This window comes from Colobus angolensis, unplaced genomic scaffold (assembly GCF_000951035.1).
Source record: "Colobus angolensis palliatus isolate OR3802 unplaced genomic scaffold, Cang.pa_1.0 Scaffold79, whole genome shotgun sequence".
Taxonomy (NCBI): Eukaryota; Metazoa; Chordata; class Mammalia; order Primates; family Cercopithecidae; genus Colobus; species Colobus angolensis.
The window spans coordinates 2,436,376-2,459,346 of NW_012121709.1; positions in this window are offsets into that span (position 1 = coordinate 2,436,376).

The window sequence follows — 22,971 nt, forward strand, 5'->3', positions numbered from 1 at the left end:
GAGTGTTTCCCCCACCCCAGACAAATGAAAAATGAAGTCATTACAAAGATTTTGCATCAATAAGGGATGATAACACAGTGCTGGAAGTAGAGAAGGGGAACAGGAAATTGGACTCTGTAAGGTTCAGTGAGAAAAAGAAAGCTATACCTCCATCTGAATGTCAGGGCCCCTTGATTATTCCAATAAGAAGACGGATCTATCTGGTGGAAGGGATTCCAACCAGGAAGACTCACAGGGTCTGAGATCTAAGACTGTGATTATGATGTAACCTCTGGGTTCAACTTGGAATAGGTCTTGGAAAGTTGGTTGAATGAAATGTTGCATCATCGCCCACCTCTGCCCACTCTGGCCACAGGCAATAGCCTTGCTCATAACTCCCATTACCTGAGTAACCACATTTTGTGCCATGGAATGCCAACCTCATGACCTCTGTTAATTAAGCCTGGCAGAGGCCCATGCACATGTCTGAGAGTCTGTTATGTCGCAGGTGAGGTCACCCAAGTTTGTAACCTGGGCCTTGGGGTGAGGCTTCTAAAACTTTCTTCTTGCCTCTGCCTGAGATATCTACTTCTCTTAATTCTCAACATTTGTGTGTGCCATTTCCTTTGCATAGAACACATTTCCTCTGCTTTATATGGGCGACCTCCCCACAACACACACATACACATACATATCCTTCAGTTCTCAAATGAAATATGGTGGCAATGGACTATAGCACTGAAAAAACTGAGATCCAATCCCAGTCCAGCCTCTTACTCTGGGACTTGGGCAAATTATGTAACCTCACTGAGACTCAGTTTATTCATCTATAAAACGTGAATAATAACATCATTGATAGGTTATTTGGAGAATTATGTTTTAAAAATGTGTAGAATTTGGCATGCTGTGTGGAACAAAGAAAGACCTCTGTAAATTATAACTTTTGAGGACCATGATGATGATGAAGACAAACAAGATGATGATGATGGTGACATGCCACCTCTTACAGGAAGCCTTCTCTGCTTTTGACAAAGATGGGTACTCTGTGCTCTCCTGGTCCCCTGAACATCCCCCTATCATAACACCACACTGCATTGCCATTACTTACTGACTCATTTCTCTCCATTAATAGTAAATTCTTTGTAGTCAGCAACTGTGTCTTATTCACCATTGCACAGCCTGGGCTTTGACATACACTGGGCATTAGATTATCTATCCAAAGACTTGGCCTCCTGAAGCTTTTCTTGTCTCTCCCATGGACTGTTAAGAAGATGAGCTATGGAATTAGTTAGACCTGTGTTTGCATCTAGGATATACCAGATACAGGCTAGGTGACCTGTGTCAAGTTACTTAACCTCTCTGAGTTTCATTCCTCCCACCTATAAAATGAAAGTTAAGAACCGTTCCTGCCCTATGGGATTGTTGTGAACATTAAGTGATAGACTGAACATAAAACGTTTAGCCCATCCATTCATCAAATATTTATTGAGTACCAACTATGTGAAAGGAGATATTCTAGAAACTGGAGGAACAACACAAGGAAAATTGCTGCCCTCATGGGGGAAGGCTGACCACAAAGAAAGAAAAATCCAGATGAATGCATCATAGGTTAGAAGGAAAAAATATATGGTAAGAGGATAGAGTGGGGGGATGCTACTTTTATAGCACTCAATACATGTTTATCATTCTCACTAATATTCAACCCTGACACACCCTTTACCAGGGAAAACAGAGAAGCAACCAAACCTTGTAACTCAAGAGAGTTTAGATCTAGGGCTCCATCTCCAGCAGTTGGCTGAGGTTGGTTCTGGCTCCCATACCCATGGAGCTGACTCTGCTGCCAAAGTCTGCCCCCTCCTTACTGGGAAAGAGCAAAAGCCCACTTTTCATGACACCTGTAGTAATCCTTGGTGGAATGTATCTGAAAAGATGCAGGAGAAATTCTTAAAATATATTTCCCTCCGACCACAATATATTCCATATGCTTGGAAACTGTTGGGAGGGAGCCTGGTGTGTTGAGTTACCTCTGGTAAATGTTTCTCTCCCACACTGGGGAAATCCTTATCAGGGGGCTCTCCTACCTGACAGCTGGAAGGAATTTAGGAGAAAATGCAAAGTGCTATTGCAAAAGAGGAATCAAAACCGCAAGAGGACTTGAGAGCTTCTCTCAAAGTGAAAGGGTTTAAGGCTTTGGGGGGCTGTTTAGCTTGAGGAAAATTCAATTGCTGGGATGGGGTATTAACAGACCCTCCCCCACAAGAACTTGCTGTGCAAGCTTGGGAAGTTCACTGACCCCCTCTGAGCCTCTGTTCCCCAATTTGTAAAATGATGGTGAGCTTTATGGTTAGAGTTCTATTAACTGCAGAGGATCTATTTATGAATGTATGGCTTTTTCTGTGGGTTCTTCCCATGGAAGGAAATATCCTCTAAGGAAGTGTGGGTACAGCACTGAGCAGAAGTGAAAGGAAGTAGAAGCCAGTCTCCAACTGAGAAGGAAACTCTTTACATTTGTGACTTTCAACCTTAGCTGCACATTGGAAGCAGCGTTGAGGTCCCCTGTTCAGAGATGGTGATGCCTGGGCATGAGGAAGTTTAAAAACCTCCCCAGGGGATTCTGATGCTTAAACAGAGGTGAGTTTCCAAGACCAGTCTCATGATCTTGCTAAATCCAATTATTTCCCCTTCCCTTGTGCTTCGGAGCTGGCAATTAGATCTCCCTAAGAGGGGCAGGTGTATGACATGCTTTAGAACAGAGGGATCTAAATTCTAGTCCCAGCTCTGCCACTTAATTGCAGAGTAACACATGACAAATTAATGTTTCTGTGCATCAGTTTCTTTATCATCCCCATCAGTATAATGGGGATGAACATCATAGCACCCACTTCATAGGTTCTGTGGTGATTCATTGAGGCATGTATGTAAAGCCTCAGCACGTGTTTTGCACATGGTCAGCACGCAGTGATGCTGACAATAACTAATGATGATTGACAATGACGCTCTTGGAAATGAGCTCCAGGCGACTTAGAACAGTGATTCTCACACTTAAGCATGCATTGGAATCACCAGAAGGGCTCTTTAAAACACAGACAGATAGACCCCAGCCCCAGAGCTCCTGACTCACGGGTTCTGGGGTGAAGACTGAGAATGTGCATTTCTGATAAGTTTCCACAGGATGCCAATGCTGCTGAACCAGGAAACCACACTTTAAGAACCACTGTCTTAAAAGGAAAAGAACAATACATCCTTCACACAGTGGAGTTTATCTCCCTCTTCATTAGGTTTCTATCTCTTTGAGCTTCTAAGGACATGAAAGCACGTAAGTTAGGAATCTGCATAATAGAAACTGAATTTTATGTCTGGGGAAAGCCTTACAGATCTATTCTTCTCTTTTATGTTGCACTTGTAAAAATTAAAGCTCAGAGAGGGGAAGGCATTTGCTCAAGGTCTCACAGCAAGTTAGTAGCAAATCTAGCACAAGAACAAGTTCTGGTCTCCACCTGTTATGGAGCCTGAGAGAGAGAAAGAGGCTTTGAGCCCTTCAGGGTTGGTTCATCATGCGCTGTGATCACAGGAGCTGGGGTCTCAGTTCCATAGTCAGCCACTGCCAAACCTGATCCTAGGAAACCCACCCACCTGAAGAGGGGACCTGTGGCCACTTATTAAATGACATACCTATTAAATGGCACACCCTACTGCAAACGTTGTGACTGAAAATTAAAACAGTGAGACTGGTCAAGAGGAAAAGCAGTGAAAGCAACCAGCATGGTACGAATGTGGGGACCCTGCACCCTCATACACTGCTGGAGGGAATGTCAACTGCTAGAACTTTCCTGGGGGACAACATGTATTTCTAAGGGGCATTACCCTTCCTGTCTCAGGCTCTAATGTGGCTTGGTATGGCACTGTTAATGATCTTGTTTTTATTTAAAATTTTGATATTTTATTTGTTATGGAAGTTTATATGAGTTTTGATTTTTTAAAAATAGCTCATTACCATCCTGGCGAACACGGTGAAACCCCGTCTCTACTGAAAAATACAAAAAACTAGCCGGGCGAGGTGGTGGGCGCCTGTAGTCCCAGCTACTCAGGAGGCTGAGGCAGGAGAATGGCGTAAACCTGGGAGGCGGAGCTTGCAGTGAGCTGCGATCAGGCCACTGCACTCCAGCCTGGGCGACAGAGCAAGACTCCGTCTCAAAAAAATAATAATAAAAAATAAAAATAAAAATAGCTCATTAAAATATTAGTCATCTTGATTATTAACATTTTTGGTACCCCCACAGATTTTGTGCCCTGGGCAAGCATCTTCCTCCCTGCACCCTCATCCTAACCTTGTGAAACATAACCTTGGCCATCTCACATTGCGGAACATTTCAGGGGACTGTGCTTATATGGAGCACACATTGTGAAATCTGTATTATCATTACATGTGCTTAAAATAAGCAAAGTGCCATGAGTTCGGTTTTGTTTTTCAAGTATCAGAAAGGACAGAAGAGAGGAAATGAATAAACTTCTTTTTAATTTGGAGTTTTTAAGAAATATTTGTGACTATGTAACATTTCAAATGGAGTCCTAAGAATATATTAGATTAAAATATATCTATTAAGATATATTAAAATGTATTAAAATACATCTACTATGATATAGATATCAGATACTTCTCAGTTATCTGAAGCCAACACAATGCTGTGTGATCAAGCACCACAAAGCCTTAGTGGCCTATTGAATGCCCATTGCTCATGTGTCTGGGGTGGGCAGCCTGGTGACTCTGTTCATCTTGGCTGGGATTGATCACATGACTAGGGGTGGCTGGCTGTTGGCTGGGCAATTGGGAGGGCTTGGTTCTGCTCCACCTGTTTCTCACCCTCCAGCAGGCTAGCCTGGGCATGTCCTCACAGTGATGGCAGAAGGGGAGAGAGAGGGAGAGAAAGAGAGGAAACACACAAGGCCTTTTGATGTCGAGGCTCAGTACTGACATGCTGTCACTGCAGGCCCAGGCCGAAGCAGATCATATGGCCAGCCCAGCTTCAGGGCTGAGGAAATAGACTCTGCCTTGTTGGTGAGGGCATCTTCAAAGTCACTTGGCAAAGGGAACGAAAACCGGGCAGCATGAAGAGGGGAAGCTGTTAACGTGCGTTATCACAGATAACAAGGTGGTTTCACGTAGATTGTGCCACAAAAATCCCAAAGTAGCTGTCCAAGAATTAACTATTAGTTATTAACTGTTAATATTATTAACTAATAATTAACTAACATAATTAACTAATATTATAATAGATGACTCTTAATACCCCTCATCTCATCAAGGATATGTAAGGGTCAGAAAAGAAGAACTAAGGAGAATATATTTGTTTTTAGAGATTTATCCTAGAAGTTTTACCTCCCTAAGGAGCAGGGTGGAGATAATATTTTTTACTCCAGGACAAGAAAAGGGAACTTTAAGAAAACTACCCAGAGAATTTCATATAAGACCCCACAGTACGGGATAAACTGTGAACTTGTATCTGGCTCCCATATGAGAAACAGGAGACAAAAAAATAGATGGGTTATCTGCTCAGCTGAAACAGAAGTGGTTGCCTTAGGAAATATCTTCACTTGCAGGCTTTGTTGGAGCCCAGGATTGTGAGTGTATCCTGTGAACCCACTGTGGACTATGTTGAGAGAGAGCTGTTGGCTGGTGTGGGTCACCTGTAGTCAACAGGGGCACATGGAAAGGTGTGCAGGTCCCAGCAGAGAGCAGCCAAAGTATTGCAAAATTCCTGGAGGCTCCTGAAGGCTTAAACAATGAGCTAGGGTGGTGCTCTTTGAGCAGAAGTCAAAAGAGAAGCAGGTGAGGGATTGCCAGTGATGGGACAACTCCAAGGAACTTACATAAGTGCCCATGAGAGGACAAGTCAGTGCAGAGAGCTTAGAACCATCTTCAGACAGTACCAGTCAAGCAAGACCTTCCATACTCCTTTCCTGTCTCCTCCCTGCCTGGCCCCTACCTGCTCAAACCCAGAAGCCAAAGTTAGCTAGTTAGGGCCGAAACATGGAGAAACAAGAGAAAGGCCAGTTGGCAGGTCCTACCTGGGAGAGAGAGACAGAGAAAAAAAAGATTATTTAATTTTAAAGCCAGTTTGAAAGAGGAGAATAATAGACATGGAAAACTCCAACATATACGATAGTGGAAAGAGGATGAGGGCTAAAATTTTGGGTACAATGTTCACTATTGAAGTGATGGATATGCTAAAAGCTTAGACTTCACTGCTATGCAATATATCCATGTAAGAAAATTGCACTTGTACCTCTTAAATCTAAATAAACATTTTTTAAAATCCAGTTTGAAGTTTGAAAATTAGATGGGACTGTGCATCCTAAGTTCTGTAATGAGATGGTGTCTGGTGACTTAAAGTGACCAGAGGATATTTATTATTAAGGAAAAGGTAGGAAGAGCATGAAACTGCATGGACTTTCACCTAGGGACAGTGGGAGAACTCCTTCCCCACCCACCCACGCACACATACACGCTCTGAATACATTTTACAGAGTAATGGGAAACAAAAATAAAATTGTTTTATGACCACCCCTTCATCCATGCCTTGTCTGATATCCCAGTTACACTCAAAGTGAAGCAAACTTTTTACCACCACCTCGCTACATATATGGCAGTGAAGAAGCTGAGACTTCTCTGATCTTGCTTCTTTGCATTGTAGGTTCTGAAATATTCCCTGAATCACACTTTCTGCTCCCTCCAGTGACTTCAGAAAGAACCTAGTGTGAGGAGGAGATGGGATGAAAAGGAAATAAAAGAAGATGTCATTCAAAGATGCCTACAGTTGAGATCAACCCTCTTGGGGCTCCGGGTGGTTCATGGATAATCCAATCAAGGAGAGGAAAATGGTTAAGGGGAAAACAAACAAACAAACAAAAACAGGCTTTATAGACTGAGGTTTGTTTTCCCATATGTATGGGAAATGGTAATATCTTCATAATAGAATATCTTCTTAATGTAGTAGTTAGAATTAAAGAGAGATGTGTATATTAAGCTTCTGTGCATAGTAGGTGCTTAATTAATATTTCTTTTTACGTACTCTGATTTCAGTCCTAAATATCTTGAGGCCGGAGTCTGAGCGTGGGGGAGTCAGATCTTTTAGGATTCATGCGGGGGTAAAGAATTGCTCTTTCCCGAGCCAGAATGCCAATTCATGTGACTTTTTCTCCCATTTACAGTGATTCCCTCAGCTTTTGAAATAATAGAAGAAACACATGGAACTTATGTGTAGTTCATACTTCCTCTAAGGAAAAAAAAATCTATGGCTTTTGTTTTACAATGTCTCGTTATTTCATTAGATTTGAAACTGAAATATGAATAAATCAACATTCATGAAGATGTTTGATCCCCCATTCTTGGATGTTAAACAGAGAATGACCTGGGCTGTGAAATCTACAGCTGTGCACACAATTCTCTACAATGCATGTACTTAAGTGCCATACGGTTCTTAAAGGATAATTAATCATCACTACCCATCATCAACCCTACAGAAAGCAACTAGTTTCTTGCATGTGCCATGTTCTCTCTCACCATTGGGCCCTAATGTAGGCTGTTCACTGTGCCTAAGGCACCTGTCCACCCCAAACTCCACTGTCATCCTCTCAGCTTTCAAGTAAGTCAGCTCAATTGTCACCGCTTCTCAGAAGTTTCCCAGGACCCCTCAGATTAGGTTAAAACCATTATATGCTCCGATAACACCCAGGACATCCTCCAAAACACTTTGTATCCATGACATCATTAAATTGTTCATTCTTTACTCACTTCTAATCTCCATAACAACAGGAACTTGATGTACATTTATGTATCCCAGCATGTGACAATGTGTTTGTCACAAATTGTTGCTTAAGTAGCATGTATTTCCAGTCCCACCTGTATGAACTTACTCTAGTAAAAATTAAACCCCAAGGGAAGAGCCTTGGTGGCTCCAGGCCTCTAATAAAAAGTTTCTAAAAATGAGCAGAGGGGGAATGTATTTTTTACCAAGAATGTTTTGACGGGTACCTCTTAAGTTTGCATTTCCCAAAATGTTCGTTGCTCCCTTGCCTGAATAAACTTTCACTGATTCCCTGATTCCCACTCTAATACCCAAACCAGGGAAAGATCATAATTCACAGGAGTGATATTTGCAGATTAAAATAAAAACAGCCACATTTCTGCAAGTAACATTGACATTTGGCAAAATGTCTCCGCCAGAAAAATATGTGAATGTCGGATGCTTTGCAGGACACGGCCAAATTCCTTTTATTCTCCCAGAAATATAACAGGGTAGTGCACATTCTGGTTTGGATATATTCCCGCTTTCTGGAGTAGGGGAAAATACAATAAAACCTGGACGATGATCTCATGGAATCCTCAGTTTGTCAAGATGCATCTCTTCTAAGTGGCTTTTCTTCAAAGCTTGAGATGCTTCCAAAATATTTATAAAAAGCAGCAGGGTTCTTAAAAGTTAGGAGACAATCACAGACCTCCAAGAAAAAGAAGCAAGCATGATTGCTTTGCAACCTCCAACAAGGAAGGGATGAGGGAGGACAAGCAGGCATGAGCCATGGAGGAAAACTGGGGAGCTCAGTACACACTTATGCCTGGCACATGACACTTTTCCTTTGGAATCACATTCTACGGGAGTGGACATGTGCTTTCAAACCTTATTAACCTAGCAGGTAATTAAGTCTGAAGTGTGAGCATTGACAGAAGATATTTGACACTTAGGCAACGCATAAACCATTTTCTTGTCTAACTCGTTTTCTTTTTTCTTCGTTATTACATATGTACAAGAGAATACATTTTTCGCCATGAAGAAGAAAATTTTAAAATATTATCTATTATTTTATGACCGCAAAATAACTTCTTCTAATATTTTAAGAGATGTCTTCTCTCTAGCCTCTGAATGTGTGTCTACACACACACACACACACACACACACTCTTATGCTTTTTTTTACACAAACTAGATACTGCTGCGTGTACTGTTTTTACCAACTGCTTTGTTTTATTCTTTTTTTAAAAAAAAAAATCAATAGACAGGCCTATGTTCTGAATTTGCCTTTTACACCTTGTGTAAATTTGAAGGCATCACCGCTTAAATAATCTGAGCTTCAATTTTCTCATCTGTAAATTAAAACTCACAGTAGTACCTGCCTCATAAAGTTATTTGAGGGCAAACATCATACCAGGCAAAGGCTTAGCACACAGTGAGCCCTGTGCGTGTGTACATGTGTGCTTCCATGTAATTAAGTAGTCTTCTTCCACATCACTAAAAATTTCAACATAGGCCGGGCGCGGTGGCTCAAGCCTGTGATCCCAGCACTTTGGGAGGCCGAGACGGGAGAATCACGAGGTCAGGAGATCAAGACCATCCTGGCTAACACGGTGAAACCCCGTGTCTACTAAAAGTACAAAAAAAAAAAAACTAGCCGGGGGAGGTGGCGGCGCCTGTAGTCCCGGCCACACGGGAGGCTGAGGCAGGAGAATGGCGTGAACCCGGGAGGCGGAGCCTGTAGTGAGCTGAGATCTGGCCACTGGACTCTAGCCTGGGTGACAGAGCGAGACTCCGTCTCAAAAAAAAAAAAATTTCAACATAAAATTCCATTATATAGACAGCTGAATTAACCATCTTCTTTGTCAGGCATAGGTTCATTTAAAACATTTTCAAAGTTTGTTGACGTATTCATCCTCATTTTATTCTTATATTTCTATGGAATTGGTACTAGTCATGTGGATAAGAATAGCTAATATTCTACTCTAAGGATTGACAACTGCTTTCTGTAAAGGACCAGATGGTAGATATTTTTGGCTTTTTGGGCCATAGTGGCTCTGTCCCAACTACTCAGCTCTGCCAAGGTCATGTGAAGTCAGCCATAGACAATACATAAACAAATGTGTATGGCTGCGTTCCAGTAAGGCTTTATTTACAAAAACAGGTGGCAGGCACATTTGGCCCAAGAGCCATTAAGTTTGCTCGTCTCTGTATACTGAATGTCAGACAATGTTCTAAAGGAGTCACCTGGTGTATTAATCCATTTTGTGTTGCTATAACGGAATACCTGAGACTAGGTAATTTACAAAGAAAAGAAGTTTGCTTGGCTCACAGTTCTGCAGACTGTACAGGAAGCATCTGCTTCTGGTGGGGGGCTCAGGAGGATTCCAATCATGGCAGAAGGCAAAGTAGGAGCCAGCATGGTGAGAGATGGAGCAACAGGAGCTGGGGAGGGGTCCCAGACTCTTTTTACCAGTCAGATCCCAAACACCTTCCACTGGGTCCACCTCTAACACTGGAGGTGACATTTCAACATAAGATTTGGAGGGAACACACAGCCAAACCGTATCACTCGGGTAATCTTATTTATTCTCACAGCAACCCTAGAGTAGTAATAGGTATGAGTATTCTTCCCGTTTTACAGGTGGAAATGGGAAGTAAAATGCCACCTGTTTTCCAGAATGGCAAAGCAAATAAACAGTTGGGTTAGAGCTCACACTCAAACTCCCAGCTCCCAACTCCTGCCTTTTCCTTTTTCACTGCCTTTTCTTTTTTTACTCCACTCCCTACCTCTCAAACCCTTTCTCCAAATGAAATCCCAGCATCGATTCTTCAGCAGCCTCAAACAACCTGCTCACATTCTTGGTTTAAGAGGACAGCAGCTGCAACAGGCAAGCCCTTTGACACTCCCTTTCTGGGGTGACTTTGCACATGGTTTAGCAGTGTCTTTGGGAAGGGTGGCTGCGGCCATCGCAAGCCCTGTTTCTACAATTTTAGTCTTGTCATTATCCATTCCAGCAATAAATTCCAAATATGATCCTGCCCCAGACTCAACTCTGTTAACATTTTTTGCTTTTCTGTGAGGCTCTGGTCTTAGAGATCAAAGTTAGAGGCACGGTCTCTGGGGATCCAGAAGAGAACTTCCAGAAAGAGTCATTTGCTTCTAGTAGGAACGTGCAGTGACCCCAACTCACACATGCACCTTTTTGCTCTGACAGCCACTGAACACTTTTCTGCAGCGGAGCAGAATGCCCCCATGCCTTTTTAATTTATTGCCCAAAGAGGCAGGGTTAGAATGTTGGGGAGGATTTCTTGTATGTAGCTGATCTGAGATTTTCAAAGTTCCAAGAAGGGGTCAAGCAGCAGCTACAGGACATTTTCCAAAATGCAACAAGCCATATGTTCCTGTCCCGGAAGCAAAAGAGACACTATCAGATGGCTGCTTCTCTCTCATCAGTTTGTCTAACTGATGACTGGAAGAGACTCCAAGGTGTAGATGTCACAATTAAATCCTGTCCAAATAAGGAAACGCGTCAGGGAACAATAGGTCTAACTCTTAGTCTTATAACTACTCAATTTGCTGGCCTTTTAAAAGTCAAGCATAAATCTTTGGGCCAAACATCTATGTAGGACTTTCAAATGCTTTTTCCTCTCTTAGGTTTGTATATTGGTCAACGTCTTTAATTTTGTTATGTGTTACTACCAAAATACCTATAGGAATGTCAACAGTCTGAACCAAATGATATTCTCAAACTCATGTAATGTTTTGCAAAAAAAAAAAGAGCAAAGATGCAAAGAATGTTTTGTGGTCAAACGAGTTGGAGAAATTCTGGATTGTCTAGCCTTTACCCTTCCTGGAAACTCACAAACCACATTAGCATATTAAAGGCTTTGAGGAGTCCTGCAGAAAAAGATCCTGTTACCCTTTGTTTAGCCCAGCATTTTCCATGGAATATGCACATGGCAAATATCAGCATTCCACAAAACCAGTTCAGTAAAACTCACTTTAGGAAATTTCATTGTAGAGTAATGTTCTCTTTGATTTGTAAAAAGAATCAGCCATCAGCAAGTCTATCATCAGAAAGGACTTGCTCATCTCAAAGGGGGAGAGAAATTCTCTCACTCATCCAGTTTCCATCCTTGGTTAGCACTATCAATTCCTGGGGGCTCACGTTTGTGGGAAGCCTGGCAAGAAGTTGGGGGCCCATCATGGTCAAGGAATGGAACAAGACCAACTGAGTCAGAGTAGAGAGTTTCTTCAGTTTCAGTTTGAGCCAAAACCTGATTTATCTGGGATCATGTTTGGGTCATTTTTTTCCCTGCAACCTCAAGTATCTAGAATCAAGCCAAAAACACAGAAGTTGGTCAGTTAGTCATACTGATAAGCATGTTGCAAACTCTTCCCAGAATCTAGAGAAAGAGGAAACTCAAAGACCTTTTCTTGCATTGTTTACTGTTGAATTTCAGTGCCTCTCACAAAAGATACACTGGACAAATACTTACTGAAGGAAAAGATGTTCTCCCCAGTGTCAGTGTACCTGTCTTGGCAGAAGGGACTTTGTAATGCAGAGAAGAGAGACGTCAAACATTAAGAAAAGGCATGGGAATTCAATACACTACAGTCTGGGGCCAGTCAACATTGGGGTAAGTTGTTCTCCACCACCAGCCACTGGGGACCCCAAAAGATAGAATTCGGGATAAGAACTGGTATTTGCAATGAGGCATCAAGAAAAACGCAACTGTTTACAAAGGCGGGAAATGTGCAACACAATTTAGAAAGTTTGCCTTTAAAAAGTTTGTCATCTAAGCAAAGAATGGCTTTCTCAGAATTTCCACCTGTGAGGGAGATGAAGTTGCATTGGCTGAACACTTTCTATGCATCAGACAAGTTGCCTCTAGCACACATCATATCATTCAAAACTCTCAGTGAGACTCTGATGAGGAATTGTTTTGCCAGAGGTACAGTTAAGGAGCTGACACTCAGGGAAATTCACCTGCCCAAGCTACTCCGCTGGGAAAGCACAAAGCCACAGTTTAAGTTTTCATCTGTCTGACTCCTGTTAAAGAAAATTAAATATGGCCTGAGAAGGACTCTGTACTTCTATATTTGAGTCCTATGGACAACCTAACTTAATAGGTAGACAAGATTGAAAACCTAACTTAGGAGTATGCACCTGTAACAACAGCTGAGTCTTGGCCAATCCCAGCAGCCGTCCATCAACCACTCATACACTGCTGTGTTCAAACTGTGTTTAAATAAGGCAAATGCTGAGCTGTAACCAATCCAGTTGTTTCTGTACTTCACTTCTGATTTCTCTACATCACTTCCCTTTTTTTGTCTATAAATCTTTTTTTTTTTTTTTTTTTTTGAGACGGAGTTTGGCTCTGTCTCCCAGGCTGGAGTGCAGTGACCGGATCTCAGCTCACTGCAAGCTCCGCCTCCCGGGTTTACGCCATTCTCCTGCCTCAGCCTCCCGAGTAGCTGGGACTACAGGCGCCCGCCACCTCGCCCGGCTAGTTTTTTGTATTTTTTAGTAGAGACGGGGTTAGCCAGGATGGTCTCGATCTGCTGACCTCGTGATCCGCCCGTCTCGGCCTCCCAAAGTGCTGGGATTACAGGCTTGAGCCACCGCGCCTGGCCTTGTCTATAAATCTTATTCCAACACGAGTCTCTCTGAATCTGCTGTGATTGTAAGAGCTGCCCAATTCACCAATAGTTCATTGTTCAATTAAACTCCTTTAAATTTAATTCAGCTGAAATTTTTATTTTAGTACTCCAAACTTGATTTTTTATTACCCCATGTTGCTCTTGGCCTAAACATTTCAAATTATAAAAATGTATCTTGATGACAAGTAAAGGCTTACAGAGTATTAGTTATCCATTGCTTCATAACAAATAATTCCACAATTTAAAACACAAACATCTATTATGTCACAGTTTCTGTGGGTCAGGAATTTGAGGACAGTTTGGTTCTGGCTAGGGTCAGGGCTGTGGTCTTATCAAGGTTCAGAAAGGGGAGGATCTACTCCCAAGGTCACTTATGTGGCTGTTGGTGGGTGTCAGTCCTCTCCGGCAATTAGCTAGAGACCTCACTTTTTTACTATACAGGCCTCATCATTGGGCAGCCCATGACATGGCAGCTGGCTTCTCCCAGAATAAACAAGGAAGAGTGCAGGAGGAAGAACGTACAAGACAGAAACCAGCATTTGTGTAACCTAATCTCAAATGTGACATAGTGTCATGTCTGCCATATTGTATTCACTAGAAAAGGTCACTAAATCTGACCCATACTCAAAGTCAAGAAGACCAGGAAGTGGGAATTATTGGGAGGTCATCTTAAATACTGGCTATCACATAGAGGAAACTAATTTGAAGCTAAAATTAGTCCAAAAGATTAGGATTAGAAAAAAACTGAATATCCAAACATAAGAAATGGAAGTTTATCCATAGGCTAAGTCTGCAGCCATTGAAGCCCTGTCTTCTAATATTTTTGAGTGATCAGGAGAAGGGCTCAGGATAAACCAAAAAAGAAAATTCTTGGAGGTGGAGATATGAGGGGAGAAGGGAGAATCTGGAAGAGAAAACATCAAACTATTTATTAATGGCAATTTGTATTTTCTTTGTAATTTTCTTGATGTTTCCAAATTATTACAATGACAATACACTACTTGAATAACAACAAAAAATAAAACTCTAATTAATTTTTTAAACAACTAAGGTGAAAAACCCTGACCTTTCTTGAGTTCCACGTAGAATGAAATACAGAGATAACTAGTAACTTAACTTAAAAGTAATTTGAATGCAATTCTCCCACCAATGCCAGCTGAGGAAGCACATTTTTTCCATTGAAAGAAAAGACACAGGATGAAGTCTTCAAGCCTATGGATGTACTTGAACTGTTTTTACATTTCCTATGATGGGACATGTAGTTTATTTCTAAACCTATCCACAGGATAAATACAGAGGTACAATTAATAGCCTCTGCTCTATGGTGGCTCACACTAAGGGAGGAGACCACCCTTCATATTGTCTTATGCCCAATTTCTGCCTCCAAAGAAAGAAGAAGTAAAAACTAAAAGGCAGAAATGAAATCCACAGGCAGACAGCCCAGTGCCGCACCCTGGGCCTGGTTAAAGATCGACCCCTGATCTAACTGGTTATGTTATCTATAGATTCCAGACATTGCATGGAAAAGCATTGTGAAAATCCCTGTCCTGTTCTGTTCTGATTACCGGTGCGTGCAGCCCCCAGTCATGTACCCTCTGCTTGCTCAATCGATCATGACCCTCTCACACGGACCCCCTTAGAGCTGTGAGCCCTTAAAAGGGACAGGAATTGCTCACTCGGGGAGCTCGGCTGTTGGAGACGTGAGTCTTGCCGAAGCTCCAGGCCAAATAAAGCCCTTCCTTCTTTAACTCAGTGTCTGAGGGGTTTTGTCTGCAGCTTGTCCTGCTACAACACTTGTAATCTCAGCACTTTGGGAGGCCAAGGGAGGAGGATCATTTGAACCCAGGAGTTCAAGTGATGAAACCAGCCTAGGCAGCATACAGAGGCCCCATCTCTACAAAAAATTTTAAAATTAACCAGGTATGGTCCTATGTCCCTGTAGTCCTAGCTACTCAGGAGGCTGAAGAAGGAGGATTATTTGAGCCAGAGAGGTTGAGGCTGCAGTGAGCTATGATTTTGACACTGCAGTCCAGCCTGGGTGACAGAGTGAGACCCTGTCTCTTAAAAAAAGAAAAGAAGAAGAAAAAGTCTCCACTCTGGGACCAACAAATTATATCTGCTCTCCCCTCTGAGTACCAAGCACCCTATTCCCTCTGAGTGTTAAACTCCAGTAGGATTTTAAAGTCTTGCATTCACAAAGCTCCTCTGTTCTCTATCCACATCTGCCCCACCCATGCTCTCTGATGAGCTGGCAAGATGGGTGATAAGGACAGAAAGGTGTATCTTTCCTTGCACAGAGAAGAGAATCATTAAGTCTGAGATCCCATGATTTCCATCATCTAGCAATTAAAGGCATTTTAATCACTCCTTTCATATGTTACTATACACCTCCAGGAGGCCATAAAAACTGATCATCTTAAAATGGACAGTGAGTGTGAGCCACAGTGGCCAGTATCATGATAGCACCTTCAGAAGGGCTTCTGAAGCAATGACCTCAAATTGAGGTCATTGAGACAAAGATGTCTCTTTCTGGAGACATCTTTGGAGGGAATCAACTAGTAACTAATTAGTAATGACTAAAGTGCCTACTATGTGTCTATCACTGAGGGGGAGTTTTGAGAGAAAGGTAAGCAGTGGCAAATGTGTCCCAACCCACAAGGAGCTCACACTTGGCCAGAGGCCATGAGTTGGCTGGATGTTAATAAGACATGATGGGCAGGCAGACAGACAGATACACACATGCAACAAGCACACATCATTCATTTAGAATGCTAGAAGCCAGGCGTAGTGACTCTTGCCTGTAACCCCAGCACTTTGGGAGGCCGAGGCAGATGGATCACTTGAGTTCAGGAGTTCAAGTCCAGCCTGGCCAACATGGCAAAACCCCATCTCTACAAAATATGCAAAAATTGGCTGGGCATGGTGGTGTAGGCCTGTGGTCCCAGCTACTTGAGAGGCTGAGGTGGGAGGATCACTTAAGCCTGGGGAGGTCAAAGCTGCAGTGAGCCGAGATTGTGCCACTGCATTCCAGCCTGGGCAACAGAGAAAGATCCTATCTCAAGAAAAAGATTCCCAAACTAAAACAACAAGAAAAATTTGCAATAATTTGTTTTAAAGACAGTATCAAAGAAACTGTGACATTGTGGAGATTATGTCACAATTTGTTTCCTGTTAGTGTGTAAAATGATACAACCTTTCTGGAAAGTGACTTGGCAATGAGCTTCAATAGTTTTACAACTATTCATTTTAGACTTTCATAGGAAAAAATAGCAGCAGCAAGCACTGCCAAGTGTTCACAGTGACTGTCTACTGGTAGGAGAATTACAAATGGAATTTTGGTTTCAACTTTACTTTTTTGTATTTACCAAATTTAATCCACAGAAAATGATTTTCTTTTACAATCTGGGGAAAAAAACTATAAATGTTTGGCTAGACAGAGAAATAGCTATGCTTTATAGCCATTCACTTCTGGACCCATTCTAAGGAAATTATCTGGAGTATAAAGACAATTTTATGCACAAATATGCTCATCGCTGGGCCATTTATGTTATCAGAAAATGTAAACCTGATATGTATCATTGCAAAGGAGAATTATGCATTCATTCAAAAAGACAACGTCAGGAATTTTTTAATGACATGGAAACGTCTACGGTATAATGCTAAGTCAAAAAATCAAGGTACAGAATTACACAGAATTAAGTGGAAAAAAATGTGTCCATGTAGAAAAAAAAAAAAAAAAAGAAGGCAATACTGAAGAGTATTCATTGAGGTTATCTCCAGATAGTCCATTTATAAATTGTTTTTCTTTGTGTTTTTAGATTTTCTACAGTGAGTATACATTTGGGGGGAAAATCTTTAATTTTGCAATCTATGAGTTACAGTTTTATCTAACAGAGAGGAGACAATCTATTTGTATACCAGATAAAATTGATTATGCTGTAGCATTATTGTGCCACCGAGCATCAAATTGTGATTAGCACAAGAAGACGATGCAGGCCAGGGATTCTTTGAAGGTTGGCTCATAGTCTTTCGGGATTAACAGAGGGTAGCGCTGACATACTTAGCAAATAAAAATGTAGAACCTTTGGACGGGCATGGTGGCTCATGCCTGTAATTCCAGCACTTTGAGAGGCCAAGGTGGGCAGATTGCTTGAGCCCTGGAGTTTGAGACCAGCCTGGGCAACATGGAGAAACCCCTTCTCTATAAAAAAATAGAAGAATTAGCCAGGCACGGTGGTGTGGGCCCATAGTCCTAACTACTCAGGAAGCTTAAGAGAGAGGATCACCTAATATATATATATACACACACACACACATATAATATATAATATATCTTATATATTATATAATATGATATTATATATAATATAATTATATATAAATTATATATATTAAATATAATATATATTTTACACACACAAATATATCCTCCAGTTCAATTTGAATTTGAATTTCAGAGAAACATTGAATAAGTTTTTAGCATAAGTACATCTCAGGCAATGGTTGGGATATACTTCTATTAAAAAGAAGTTTGTGGTTTATTTAAAATGCAGTGGTGCATGTCTGTAGTCCCAGCTGCTTGGGAGACTGAGGCAGGAGGATCTCTTAAGCCCAGGAGTTCAAAGTCAGCCTGGGAAACATAGTGAGACCCTGTCATTTAAAAGAAAAATAAAAGAAAATTAAATTTGACTGTGTATTCTGTATCTTGCTACTTGGTGACTCTAAGAATGTGGCCACATGCCAACCGTCAGGGTAAACAAGATCCTGGGTGGGCACTTGGAGTCTCTCCTTAAGACTGGTTTCTATTCCTTCCTGGTTTTTATGTAACGAAGGTGAATATAGGCTGGGTTGACTTAGTCGCATATGTAGTTTTACCCGGGAAAGTGGGGCACAGTGAAGGGGGCTGAGGTGGGAGCATGGATGTGATAAATAGGACAGGCAGTGTGTTTAGGCGACTTTGACCACCTCAGTGCCTAGTCGACCTTTTCAGTACGTGTTTGGGCCCCCACATCATGTCAGGGGGATCCCACTGCTCCATTCTTCTAATTCAGTCAGAAAAGAGAGAAGGAGAGAGAGTACCATGGGATGCACTTCTGACTACACACGCATGTGCATGTGCACGCGTACACACACACATGCACACACACAGAACCCGTTTTCATTTCCACCATCTTGCCTATGCCTTTGCTGTCCTTCCACCCTGAATGTTCTGCCATCTCTTCAACCTGGGAGAATCCTTGCTCATCAAAGTGATATTGCTCTGAATTCCCAAGTCACATACATCCAAGCACATTAAATATTACTAGTAATATTAGATGCCATTTCTTGAGCATCGTCTCTGCCAGGCACTCTACTAGATGCTTTACAGATATCATGTCAAATCTTCAAAAGAACCCTGCATAGAATCCCATTCTACAGGTGAGAGAATTGAACCACAGAGATGTAAATGGAATCATTGGGTTATGAGGATTAGCTGAGATAGTATATTGAAAGCGTCAAATAATGCGTAGGATATAGTAAGTACTCAATAAATGGGGTAATCACTTTTTACAGAGGCAGACAGCTAGAGATGAAGATAGACAGCAAAAGAGCAAATAATAATAATAGTAACAGTAATGGTTACATTTATTGGAACAAGGTATAAAGCACTGTGATGAGCATTTTACAGATGTTATTCTATGTAATTGTTCATGACTCTACAAGTAAGTAGTGTTAGTCTTCCTGTTTTACAGATAAGACCAAGGCCCACAGCTAGTAAGGGCCGGAGCTATCATTTGTTAGGACAGGAGTAAAAGCAAGGATCAGGTCCTCAGACTTGGGCTTAGGAGGAAGGTTAGAAGGGAGGTGGAGGACACCATGGCAAATGTCATCCACATCACAACTTTATTTTGAATGTGTCCTGCACTCAGAACCAGGCACTATCTCCTCTAAGAAGCTGGAGATCAGGTCCCCTGTGGTCACTTGGTCTGAGGCCAAGGGTACTAAATGCTAAACAATACTTCCAGACTGACAAGAGGAGGAGGAAGGAGAGGGGACGTCTTAGCATGGCCGTCCTGAGGTTCCTAGGCAAGGACATGCTCCCCGCCAGCCCATGACCCATCTACAAAGTGAAATGGATTAGCGGCTCACTTTCAATCAGGCTGAGTTACGAGCTCAGCGATTTGTGGGACGTTTACATGAACCAGAAGAAGTGTTATCTGATGAAAATTGCTTAATTTAATATCCTGGCTTGACAGGCAAAGAACTGTACCTCTCTGGGAGAATCTGCCAGGGTGCATGCTTTTTAAAAAGTCCCTGGACATGTTTAAGGAAAGCAAGTGCTATCCTTTCCTTATCCATCAAGAAACAGAATGCAGTATTTGGATCCAGCAGGCAATCTGCCATCAGACTGTGGGCCCAGGGAGGCCTCAGAATATCCGCTTTCGTTGGATGACACCAAGACAGTCACACCAACCTATATCCTGGGATTTGAGTAGTCTGGTTTTAAGCTGCCAGAGAGCAAAGCACTCAGGCACAGCTCTTTGGGGCTGGAAGCCTGGCTGTTGATGAATTATGATTCAGCACAGAGTTAACATTTTTAAAGACATAAAAATAGAGACTACCATGAGCGCACTATGTTTCCCTAAGCTTTTCATTCATTAGTTCAACACAAAGCTACTGAGGATTTAACACATGTTTCTCAAACTTTAGCACACATTAGAATCACCAGAAGAACTTGTGAAATTGCAGATGGCCTCCAAGCAATCTGATAAGGTAGGTTTGGGGTAGGGACCAAGAATATACATTTCCAACAAGCGCCCCAGGGCTGCTGCTGCTGCTGGTGGTGTAAGAACCACTGTGCCAGTTCTGGTGCCAGGCACGCAACAAATAGCATCACCTTGGACCTCCTTGCCATATACATTCTTTTTTTTTTTTTTTTCTTGAGATGGAGTCTCACTCTGTCACCGAGGCTGGAGTGCACTGGTGCAATGTCGGCTCACTGCAACCTCTGCCTCCTGAGTTCAAGAGGTTCTCCTGTCTCAGGACTACAGGCATGTGCCACCATGCCCAGCTAATTTTTGTATTTTTAGTAGAGAGAGGGTTTCACCGTGTTGGCCAGGCTGGTCTCGAACTCCTGACCTCAGAAGTGCTGGGATTACAGGTGTGAGCTACCATGCCCAGCTCCTCCTTGCTGCATAAGTTCTACACAAGACTGGCTCAAAGTCCCTATTCTGTGCCTTACAGACACTCAAAGCCCTACCCAAGGTGTCTGCAACATCAAGATTGTCATTCGTGACCCTGGATGTGAGTGTTTATTAAAATCATTCTATTTGCAGATCACTGCATTGTCTGTCATACTGTCCACCCATCTATGAATCGAGCCTTCTTATTTCGAATTGCAAAACAAAACAAACAAACAAAAAAACTAAAAATAAAGCAGTCTCATAAGATTCCGGATTATGTCAGAGATTTTCACTTAAGACTAAAGGATATCAACAGGAGTTTTATTGCAGAAATACTTTAAAATTTCAAATGAATAATAGACATCTCTGTTGTCAGAAACCTGACCACCCCAGCAGACAGATCTATTCATGGGCCCCTCGCAGCGTGTGACAACCTTATGGCCCTTCCCACCTCCTCATCTCTCTGTTTCCCCTCCTGTCGCTTCTCACTTCTACCCCAACCCACCTCTGTGGGCCACCTTGTAGAACTCCGAATTCTCCACACTCCATTTTACAGAACAATTCTCTCTGGCTCTGCTCCTAAATTCAGTTTCAAGATCCATTTTTGCAAACGCAAGCCTGTGGCAGTGCTGAGCAAGTTAAAGGGGCTTGCCTCTAGCAGGAAGGCTGTTAGAGCTGCACGCAGCTCACCCCATTCCCTCCTGCACGTGTATAGAGGTGAATAGTGCAGGTCAATGCCAGGTTAGCTCTGTTAGCCTAACAGGAGAGACAACACATGTCACACAGTTACACTATTAGTGTCCATGTTCAAGTACTATAACCTAAATAAACATTAAGGATTCTGGGAGAAAGGACAGAGGACAGGAGCAACAGGTCTAGCTACAGAAAACACGGAAAGGTCCCAGAGGAAGCAATGTTTAACCCGAGTTCTAAGGATAACTGAAATTTGCCACTTACATGAAGGCAAAAGGATCACCCTGGAAGAAGGAACAGCATGAAGAGAAAGACGCATGCTCCAACAACTCTCTCGGAGGAAATCCTCACAATTTAGTTTTTCCTTCATATTTGCCGCTTTGTGTCATGGGTGATAAGAAAAATTTTAAGTCCCCTATTGCAAGTAATCCTGACAAGGGGGTCCAGACCCTTTCTTTAGAATGTCTGAGCCCTCAACAGCCATTACGAGCCTCAGCTTTGAAGTTTGGCTCAAATTCCAGGATAGCAAAAGCCTTATTTACAATTCCATGACACTGGCAAGCAATGATGGAGCACCTGCTGTTTAAGAATGTGTGTATGCTGCAATGATGGAGCACCTGCTGTTTAAGAATGTGTGTATGCTGAGTGTGTGAGGAAGAGACTTGGGAGATCCCACAACTATACTGGAGGTGTCTGAAACATAATAAAAAGGAAAGGTGTCTGCGGTCTTTGTAGTCAGTGAGCGCTGTATGAAGCTGTATGGTCTTAAACACAATGCTGCCTCATGTTGCTATCCGCATCGTGGAGAGTGGTTGCATTTGGAGACAAAAAGGAGAGCAATGATAAAAATGTGTATTTACCAGGATTCTTTCTGCCCTGAACAGAACTCCCACTGCCAAAGTATTGTTTCGTGTACTTGTCCAAGAGGAGATCAGGCATTGATGCATTAAGGTGATCAAAACCAGCAAAAATTTTGACTTCAATTCTCTTTATCTCTAGCCTCTATTTTCCTCTGTTTTAGTTTCATTCTCAAGGGTGTTTATTTATTGGATTACCCCAAAAATGTTAACTTTTTTTTTGTTTTTTTGTTTTTGTTTTTGTTTTTGTTTTTGTTTTTGTTTTTAGCAATCTCAGCAGAGAAGAGGCTTTCCCAGTAATTCCATCGAAAGTCCCTGGTCTAACACTTTGTGGTGAGGATTGGTCCAGCGTGAACTATGTAGTCACTGCAAAACCAACCTCATAGCCAGGGGAATGCTGGGTCTCGTTAGCCAAGTCTAGGACACACACCTGCCCATCCCACGGAGACTGGAGTCAAGTTCATTGGAAGCACCAAGACTGAAGGCAGGGGGCTGGAGAAGGCCACAGAGGAAAGGACGTCAGACAGGCAAAAACAACAGATATCCACCTGAGTGTGTAAAATGTAAATTTTTAAAAAAAGTGTGACACTTTGAAACCTGAATCATTAATTTCACAACGAATTATAATTGGGTCACTCCCATCAGAGTCCCTCTCTGCCAAGTACTTTGGAAGTAGTGCTTGGAAACATAGACACTGGCCGGGTGTGGTGGCTCATGCCTGTAATTCCAGCACTTTGGGAGGCCGTGGCGGGTGGGTGGATCACAAGATCAGGAGATCGAGACCATCCTGGCTAACACGGTGAAATCCTGTCTCTACCGAAAATA